Source organism: Phascolarctos cinereus, unplaced genomic scaffold (assembly GCF_003287225.1).
Source record: "Phascolarctos cinereus isolate Bilbo 61053 unplaced genomic scaffold, phaCin_HiC Scaffold_2;HRSCAF=192, whole genome shotgun sequence".
Lineage (NCBI taxonomy): Eukaryota > Metazoa > Chordata > Mammalia > Diprotodontia > Phascolarctidae > Phascolarctos > Phascolarctos cinereus.
In genome coordinates this window covers 24918156-24927645 of record NW_027555625.1, presented here as the reverse complement: position 1 = coordinate 24927645, position 9490 = coordinate 24918156, and the positions used below count along the sequence as shown (strand labels likewise).

Sequence of the window (9490 nt, the reverse complement as noted above, 5' to 3'; positions counted from 1 at the left end):
TAGCCACCGAAGTCCCGCCCATCAATGGAGTCGCCTTTCCTTTATTTCTCGCCCCGGAGCCCGCCTATTGGCCCTAGACCCCAGGCTTGAGGCTCTAGCCACGCCCCCACCCCGCGACTCGGCCCTCCCATTTCCCTCTTCGAGTGGCGGAGAGACCTCGGTGGAATCCCCGCCCCCTTATCTGGGCCAATGGGAGGCAACAGGGGCGTGTCCGAGGGGGTGGGTGTGTGGAGCGTCCGGGAAGGTTCTGCTGCCATCGGGGCCAGGGGGTTGCAACCGCGTGTGGAACCGGGACCCATAGCGACCAGACCGGCGGCCGGCGTAACTGCTGCGGCGCAGCCCGAGCCCCGCGTAGCCGAGCCTGAGCGGAGCGTGTCCGGACAGGTGAGCACAGGCCCCGCAGCGCCGCCTCCGGCCCGCAGCCCCAGTCGCTCAGTCGGCTGATGTCGGAGCTCAGCCCGCCCTGGCCCCGAAGCCCTGCTTGTGGACGCGGCTTGTCTGTCGCCGAGCTCCGGCCCCCTGGTCCCTGGTCCCTGGCCCTCCGCGGGCCGCACCTGCTCCTGCGCTCCTTCCCTCCTCCTCCCTTCTGCCTTCCTGCCTTCATCCCCTGTCTCCGTCCCTCCCTCTTTCCTTTGCTCCTTTCTTTCCTTCTCTTCCTTCTTTCCTTCTCTCTCTTCCATCTCTCTTTCCTTCTCTCCCTTCCTCCCCTTTTCCTTTTCTCCCTTTCTTCTCTATGTTCCATCTCTTTCCTTCTCTCTCTTCCCCCCTTTTCCTTTTCTACCTTCTTTCCTTCTCTCTCTTCCATCTCTCTTTCCTTCTCTCCCTTCCTCCCCTTTTCCTTTTCTCCCTTCTCTTTCCTTTTCTCCCTTCCTCCCCTTTTCCTTTTCTCCCTCCCTCTTTCCTTCTCTCCCCTCCCTCCTCCTCTCCCCTCTCCTCCCTCCTTATCTCCCCTTCCTCTTTCTTTCTCCTTTTCTCTCCCTTCTCTCCCTCTTTTTCCTACTTTTCCTCCTTTTTTCCTTTTCTCCTATTCTTCCCTTCCTTTTTCCTTTCCCTTCTCTCTTTCCTTTCTTCTCTCACCCTCTTTGTTTCTCTCCTCCCGCATTTCTTCCTTCCCTTTCTCTCCTTCCGTTTCTCTTTGCCTTTCCCTCCTTTACTTAACTGCCTCCCCATTACCCTCCCCTCTCCCCTGAGCTGTTGCCTTACTTCTGAAATCTGCTCCTCCTCCTGACCTCTGTTCCCAGTCAGTATTATTTTCCCATTGCCCTCTCAAATGCTATTACTCCCTCATTAATCCATCTCTTCCCTTCTTTCCCCGGCCCCCATCCACCCTCCCTGTCTATGTAGTGTATATAGTACCTTCGTCTTCCTCCTTCCTTTCACCTCCTTCCCTCCTTCTCCCTTTCCTCTCTCCTCTTCCTTCTACATTCTTCTTTCTCCTCCTTCCTCCCTCCCTTCTCCTCTCCCCATTCCTCCTCCTCTTCTCCCTCTCCTCCCTTCTCTTTTTCCCTCTTCCCCTCTCCTTCCACTTCCTCCTCCCATTTTCCTCCTCCTCCCTCCTCCCCTGTCCCCTTCTCCCTCCTCCCCTCTCCCCTTCTTCCTTCTCCCTCCTATCCCCCTCTTCTCCCTCCTTTCCTCTCCTCTTCTCCTCTCTTCTCCTTCTCCTTCCTTCTCTCTCTCCTCCCTTTGCCTGTCTTCTCTCTCCTTCTCCCCATCACCCCTCTTGCTCTGCCTTCTCCTGGGGTCATTTCCTACCTCCCAGCCCTTCGTAGGTGGGAACTTGTCTGTGTTTCCTTTTTTCTTGCTCTCCCCTCCTCTCAGGCCAGGGGTAGGGAATGAGCCCCATGAGCCCTCTTAGCTTGGGGTTGGAGAGACAAAAGTTGAAGATGCCTCCTTTAGGAATGGGGGGGGTGGTCCTGGCAGTTCCCAGTTAACCCCTCCAGTGCCTAAATAAGCCCTCTTCTCCTTTTCATCGTTGAGCCCTGGGGTTTAAGTCCCTCGGGGTGTGGTCCCTGGTACCCCCCCCTTCATTTCCCATGAGCCTGATAGAAAGAGAGGAGGGGGTGGGGAGGAGGAGGTGGGGTGGGGGTCCATGAAGCCTGGCTGATAACCTGCTGGGATGAGGAGGGGCTGGCTTGGCAGGGAGCTGGGGAAGAGGAAAGCCCCATTGTCAGAAAGGTGGGAGGTTGCAGTTAAAACTCTGTCTTGAAGCTTGGGTCTGTGTGAGTGGGAGGCTGTAGAGAAGGTTGCAGACGGTGACCAGGGAGAGCCTGAAAGCCAGGGCTGGGTAGCACAGGCTGGCCGGAGGAGGGAGAGGTGGTTGTCCTGTGACCCCCAAGTACCACCTTTGGTTGGGGAGGCTGCACAAGCCGCAGCATTTCCTTCCCATGCCCTTTCCCGCCTCGGCTGGGTGCCGGGGTGACCTTGCTTTAGTCACTTCCATTCAGGCCCTCCTGCCCTCCTCCTCCTGGCCTTGTTGGGGGTAGGGGAGGGAGCCAGGTAATCTCTGACAAGAGCCCGGAGGCAGCAGAGTTCCTGCGTCAGTCTCCAAGGTAATTGTGTTGAGCACTCAGTGATTATGTGAGAGCAGAGCGGTCCTGCGTCTGAGGCTGAGGCTGAGGCTGAGGCTGAGCCTGCACCACAGGAGGCCCAGAAAGTGGGTTGGGAATGAATGTGCCCGCAGCCTGCCCCGCTGGGGAATGACCTGGCCCTGGTCTCCTTTCTTCCTCCTCCTCCTCCTCCCCACCTGCTTTCTGGGGGATGGAGTTTCTCCTACCCCCCCCTTCAGGTTATTGAGGAAAAGGAAGGGGAGGAAGAAGAGGGAAGATGGAAAGCTGGGCATTATTGGGAGGCAGGGGCCCATGGGACCCCTCTAGGATTCCAGCCCCCGGGCCTCCCCTGCCTGGAAGTTCCTTCTCCCTTGCCCTGGCTGCTTGCCCCACGGAGATTTGCCCCTGGAGCTAAAAGGTGCCTTTAAGCTAACTTGGTGGGTCTGCCCCATGAAGTGAGTGAAGAAGGTCTTAGATGTCTTTGGAATAGGCCATTTTTTCCCCTGTGACACCCCTCCCCCCCACATCACAGTTGTCCTTTGGGGAAGCTTTCCTTGGCTTGCCTGGTTGGGGGAGGGTTGACACAGTTGGGGGAGGCATGAAGGAGATGCTTTCTCTCCCCATCCTCCCTCGTGGGGGGGGTGTCTTCAGTGTCTGGGGAAGCTGGAGTGGATTGAGGCAGAGTGGGATGATGTCTCTCCCACTCCTCAATTCTTTTTTTTTTTTTTTGCTAGGCAGTGGGGTTAAGTGACTTGCCCAGGGTCACACAGCTAGTAAGTGTAATGTGTCTGAACTCAGGTCCTCCTGAATCCAGGACTGGTGCTCTATCCGCTGTGCCACCTAGCTGCCCCTCACTTCTCAATTCTTTAGGTTGATTTAATGAGCCCAAAAGGCTAATGGAGAAATGAGCTATGGAAGGGACCCCCGCTCCAGTCTGCCATGTGTTCTTCACGGGCTAAAGTCAGGTTATTTTATTAGAACTTGTCTCCTTTTGGGGTCCCTGGGATCTAGGTTTGAATCCTTTGTGACCATGAGTGGCCCCAGATCTCCTCATCTTTCAGAAGATGGAGTGGGACCAGGAGATAAGCTCTGAGATCTGCTCTGAGGTCCCCCGTAGCACCAGGCTCTGAGGTTCCCTTGTAGCCACGGTCTGGGGCGGGGAAGGGGGGGGGGAAGGATTTAAAGACCAATTTCAGAAGATTTTCGGATGGTCAGGATCCCTGGGGTCCCTTTTTCATCCCCTTAGTCTGAGGACCAGAGGTGTAGAGCTGGAAGAAACCTTAAAGGCAGCCCCCCGCCCCGCCCCCACCATGAGGCTAGGTCACCTAGCTGGACAGGCCTACATCTGCTAAGCCTTCCTGTGACCTTGTCTCCTGTGGTACAACATAAGCAGTCATTGTTTCCGTTGTTGACCCCCTGGGTCAGAGGCCAGGTCAGTGGAGAGCAGAAGAGAGGAGAAGGGGAGCCTGTCTGTCTGGGAGAGGCGGGATGCCCTGGGAGCCACAGCCGCCACAGTGCTACTGACAGTTCCCATTTCCGTGGCACTTCAGAGTTTGCAGGGGTGGGAATGGGAACGTCTTACAGACTGTCCAATGCCCAGCTGGGAAGAAGCAGCCTTTGAACCCAGGTCTCCTGACTCCCAGGGCAAGGGCTTGCTCGTCCTAATAAATGTCTGTTGTCCGATTGATACCTTGGAGCTCATTGGAGGTGTGTTGGCTGGCTGCCCGCCTGTCAGTCGCCGTAGACTGGCTTCTGGCATCAGGGTGGGTTGGATTCAGCGGTGGCTCCTTCCAGCTTGAAGAATCTGGGATTTCCCATTGAATCTAACTGTGCCTGTCCTCTCCTGTGCCTCAAGAACCCCGTGAGGGCCGGTCTGAGGCTTCCTCTCTTGTCTCCCTTCAAGGAGCGCAGGGCTGGGTCCCCATTTGACATTCAGCCGAAAGCTTGCAGGCTTGAATGAAACCAGAATTCCCTGCTGTGTGCTTGGTCTGTGGGGCCAGACTGAGAGCTGTTCCAGTGTGTCCAGCCAGGCCGTCTGAGCCGTTAGAACCGATCTCAATGAGCCAGCAGGCCAAAGAAACACAGCCCAGTCCTGGACTGGCTGCCCGTGCTGCCTCCTCCTCCCCATCAGGGCCCAGAGATGCCATCCTAGAGGCTGGGTGGATTTGACAGCGTCTCTTGTTGCTGGGAAAATGAAGTGATGGGGGAAGAAAGCAGGCCCCGGGGAGCCCAGGTGCACCCAAGATGGGGAGCTGGGGGAGAATGTGTTCATCACGCTCATTAGTATCTGGAATGGTCCCCTGGAATCTGTGCTGTGTTCCTCCGGCACCCCAGGAGTTTTCCACTACAACCACCTTGCCTCTCACGCTCTCACAACCACAAATTAAGCAGCTAGGCTAGGCAAGAGATGTTGTTATCCCCATTCTACAAATGAGGAGACTGAGGCTCAGAGGGGCCGTGACTTGCCAGGATTGCGTCTCAGGTCCTTCTTGACTCTGACGTCGGGACCATCCACCCCTTCCTCCCCCAGTCTTAAAGATGGGGGAAACAGCCGAAGGCCAGAAAGAGGAGGGCTGTGGTATTGTCCTGTGTTTATGTCAGCCTTAGTTTCCACTTTCCCAAGGTGCTGTCACCCCCATTTTCTAGTAGGATTCACAACCAGGACAACAACCCTCAGGGGTCCTGGGAAGGGGGTGGTGAGGAAGCCTGGGGAGGTTTAGGGAGGATCAAGTCTGCTCCCTTCCAACCCAGGGCATTTCCTGGGGCTATAACTAGGTGGGATGACTGGCCCTTTAATTTAGGGCATGCAGTGAAGAGCACCTGAGTTCTAATCCTTCCCCCAGATCTTACTGTGTGTCACTTTCAGTAAAGAACCTTCCTGGGCCATCTGTAAAATGGGAGAGTAGGACTGGGTGGCCTTATGGTCCTTGGCTCATTCAACAAGCATTTATGAAATGCCTGCCGTATGCTAAGTGCTGGGGATTCAGACAAAGAATAAAACAATCCTTGCTCCCGAGAAACTTTCATTTGAATGGGGGCTAGGGATAGATAAACATGTACCAGGGTAGCTTGGGAGGGATCTTTGAGCCACCGAGAAAGAGTGTCTTTGCCCCTAGTTAGAACAAGTGTAATTGGTTCAAATAGGAATCTGCCAGATTGGGGGGGGGAGCCCCTGTGCCCAGCTATTATCCCGGCCTCTCCCTCCCCCCAAACCCTGCTCCATCCTGCCTCGCTACCCAGGGCCTCCAGGGGGACGTGGCAAAAAGAAGGCTGAGCAGAGACCCAAGAGGCCCCCTGGGGAGACTGGAGCCTCGTGGGGCAGGGGCTTTGGTTGTCTAACACGGGCAGAGGCCTTTCCTGGGGACAGAGGGGAGAGCCAGGGTTCCACCTGTGCTCTGATGCCCAGGCTTCTGGGAGGAGGAGGGGGAAGCCCATCTTTGGTTTCTCCTCCCCAAGAGAAGGAAGGGTTTTCTTCTTAATAGCAGTCAGCCAAACCTCCCCATCCCACCCACAGATGTGGGGGCTGCCGGGGTTGTCCATTCACAGCCGGAAGTCTTGTTTGAAAACAGTTCCTCATCAGCTGAGGCAGGAGTTTAAAAAAAGGAGAGGGTTGGGGGAAGTGCGGCTCCAGCGCAGCCTCGGCCAGATGTGTCCACATGAGCAGAATTCCCACGACAGGGACCTCGTGGGAGGCTCTGAGGTTCCCAGCACTCCCCTCGGGGCCTCTGTGGCTGTGGGAAGGGTCCCACCTTTCCTCTTTGGTTCCATTCAGATCACAGATTTGGAGGGGGATCTTTCGGGGTCATCTTGCCCAACCTTCTCGTTTTACAGATGAAGAAACTGAGGCCCTTAGATCCTGCCCTGATCTTTGAATTATCATAGGACGGGACCCTGTGGATCACAGGCCTTAGAGGTAGAACGGATCTTAGAAACAATAATAGTAATAATAATGATGTCTCATGTGCTTCTGGTTTGGTCCCACAGCCCAGTCTCTTCTCTGGTGAACTGAGAGAAGTACAGAGAGGCAGTAATGGGCAGTCAGGATTTGAACCCAGGCCCTGGGACTCCAAAGCCAGCAGCACTCTTGCCCCTCAGCCCACTTAGTCCTAGACGGGCCTCTTATTTATAGATTCAGTTTAATTCCACGTGTATTAAGCACCCACTCTGTATAAGGTACTGACTGTGGGAGGCTCTGGGGGATAAATAGTTCCTGCCGGCTACGCAGCAGGGACAGAGCTGCTTTGGAGTCCGGACACCTGGATTCCAGTCCTGCTTTTGAGCTGGTGTGTGACCCGGGGCAGGGCACCTCTCACTCCTCTGTTCTAGAGGGATTGCTGATCTGTCGAGATGGAAGGAGGTACCACACCAGGATTTCACCAGCACTGAGGCAGTCACAGACAGGTGTGGACCAGAAAACCCCAGGACAAAAGTGATTTCAGGAGGGGAAGCAGCAGCTTCCTCGAGCAGCTTAGGAAGGCAGGGCCAAGCATGCCCAGCAGGCCATGTTGTGCTCCAGGGCTGGCTCCCGTGGGCCCCCTCCAAGTTTGGGCTTGGACATCCTAACAGCCTGGCCTGTCCTGGAGTAGGTGGAATTAAAAATAAATTAGGTATTAAAAATAGCTGACATTTATGTAGGGCGTTAGGGTTTGCAAAGCCCTTTAGACACATTACCTAGTTTGAATGAGCCCGTGGGGGCAGGCAGGATAGGTGTGACGGCCATTTCACAGAAGAGGAAACCGAGGCTTGAAGGTTGAGTGGTTTGCCCATGATGAGGGAACGCATGAAAGGAAAGGCATTCATTTATCCATTGTGTTAGTCAGTGCCCACCAGAAGCTTCTGTTCCAGTCAGGGAGATGACCCATAGGGGAGTGGTGGCCAGAGAGCAGGGCTTGAGTGAGTCTGCAAAGTGGCAGGGGTGAGTGAGGCCCAGTAATGAGGGCTTCTCAGAGACAGCATTCGAACCCAGGCCTCTGCTGAGCCCAAGCCCCGCCCCACGTCTGCTGCACTGGTGAATCCACAGATGCCTCCCTGGGGATTTTCCTGCTCAGTAAGTAACAAGCCACGGTTGTTGGATCCAGCAGAGACCTGGGGCCAAATTCTGCCCGACAAGTCATTTAATCCCTGCCTCTCTTGGTTTCCTCATCTGTAAAATGGGGAGATTGGACTCAGTGGCCTCTGAGGCCCCTTCCAGTGCCTAAGTCTGGGGTTCTAGGCATGTGCTGGGCCCTCACTTACCCCGACCTCTTCCTAACTACCCTCTGCCTCCCAGCTCTGGGACATTCTCCTCTTGTGTCTGGCCCAGCCTCGTGCTTCCATGCCCCACCCTGGGCAGAGAGGCCTTACAAGGAAAGGAGATTTTACATATGAGGAAACTGAGGTGCAGGGAGTCACAGAAGAAGTGGCACAGCTAGAATTTGAACCCAGGTTTCCTCCCTCCCTCATTTTACAGTTGGACCAGAGTTTCAAAGAGGGAAAGCCCAGAGTCCTTTTTTTTTTTTTAAAGGCAATTGGGGTTAAGTGACTTGCCCAGGGTCACACAGCTAGTAAGTATCAAGTGTTTGGTCTGAGACCGGATTTGAACTCGGGTCCTCCTGACTTCAGGGCCGGTGCTCTGTCCACTGCGCCACCCAGCTGCCCCCCAGAGCCCTTTTAAGCTGCCCCATCATTGCATGATCACTGGACAGCAGTGGGGGTTGGGGGGGGTGGGGCTGGGAGATCTTGGCTCATATAGCTGAGCTGTGAGGGATATTCAGAGCAGTACTGCCTTAGGCTGGGGGCATGGCTGCTGACCTTGGGACAGGCTCCTTGCTCCATCAGGGCCTCAGGATCAGCCCAGAGCTGAGCTGTGCCCCCGCCTCAGACCCTTCCCAAATTGGGTTTTAGATAGCCAGAATGAAGTACGGTGAAGAGCGGTGCCAGTGCCCTACATTTGTCAGGGCTTTAAAATAAGCTCCTAGACCCGGGTTACAAACCTCAGGCCTCCCGGATCCTTGGGCCTGATCCCCTGACCCTTCCTTAGTGGGAAATGGTTTCTTGGTCTCCTCAGTGCCTCTCCTTGGGCCCAGGGCAGTCAGGCCATCATTTCTCAGTGAGGGTCCTTGCTTGAGCTCTGAATTCTCAGCGAGGCCAGCTGGAACCCCTCTCATTTGGAGGGCCTGGGTGGGGGGTCCAAGTAGCCATCATTCCAGAAAGACCCGACCTGGCACCCCGACGCCTCCAGCCACCAGCAGACGAGCCTATGGGCCGAAGGATCCACATTGCTTTCTGCTGCCTTCTTTGAGGCCCCTGAAGATGTTACTTGTCTAAGGTGATCTGACTATCAAGCTAAGCATTTATTGAGTCCTACTATGTGCTTCCATGGTACTGAGACAGGAGAACAAAAATGAAGTTGTCCCTACCCTCCAGGGGCTTACATTCAGTCAGGGAGACCACAGGGACCCATAAAAGTACATGTGGCTAGCTGGTGGCAGCCCTGACCCTCGGCATGGAGTTGTGTGTCCTTGGGGAGCAAGCGTGGCATGGGCCCCTTGGGGTAAGCAGGGGTTCAATCCTTCTCTGAGGTTTCTCTGTTCATCTTGCTCATGCTGTGTCCCTCAGGAGCTCTGGGGGGCCGGGTCAAATTTGAAGTGCTTTGGAGTCACAATAGAAGTCCATTGACCTGTCTGGATAGAAGGGGAAAATTGGAAAGGGAAGGCTAGTGAGCAAGTGGGCTCAGGGACCCAGGGGGCAAAGGTGGAGGAGAGCAGGATGTAGTCTCCCGAGGATGGAGGTCCAGTGGTTCAACCCTCCACCTCACCCCCCCCCAATGTATTCTTGTCTTTTTTTCCATCTCCCTCATTTACTAGCCTTTGTTTCCCTGTGTGGACAATGGGGGTAATACTTCACATGCCTCCAGGATGCACGTTGTGAACCCTGAAGAGACTGGGGTAATTCTTATGCCGGTC

At 55.3% G+C, this 9490-nt stretch overlaps 1 protein-coding gene across 1 annotated transcript in view; it reads left to right on the top strand.

Annotated features, from left to right (window-relative positions):
* Nucleotides 1–221: 221 nt before the first annotated feature.
* The window catches only part of ADISSP (adipose secreted signaling protein), a 47542-nt gene continuing 38273 nt past the window's right edge, over nt 222–9490 (top strand). Inside the window, exon 1 of the mRNA XM_021001045.2 lies at nt 222–384. The gene's annotated coding sequence lies outside the window, so the exon portion shown is untranslated. The remainder of the gene's footprint in view (nt 385–9490) is intronic.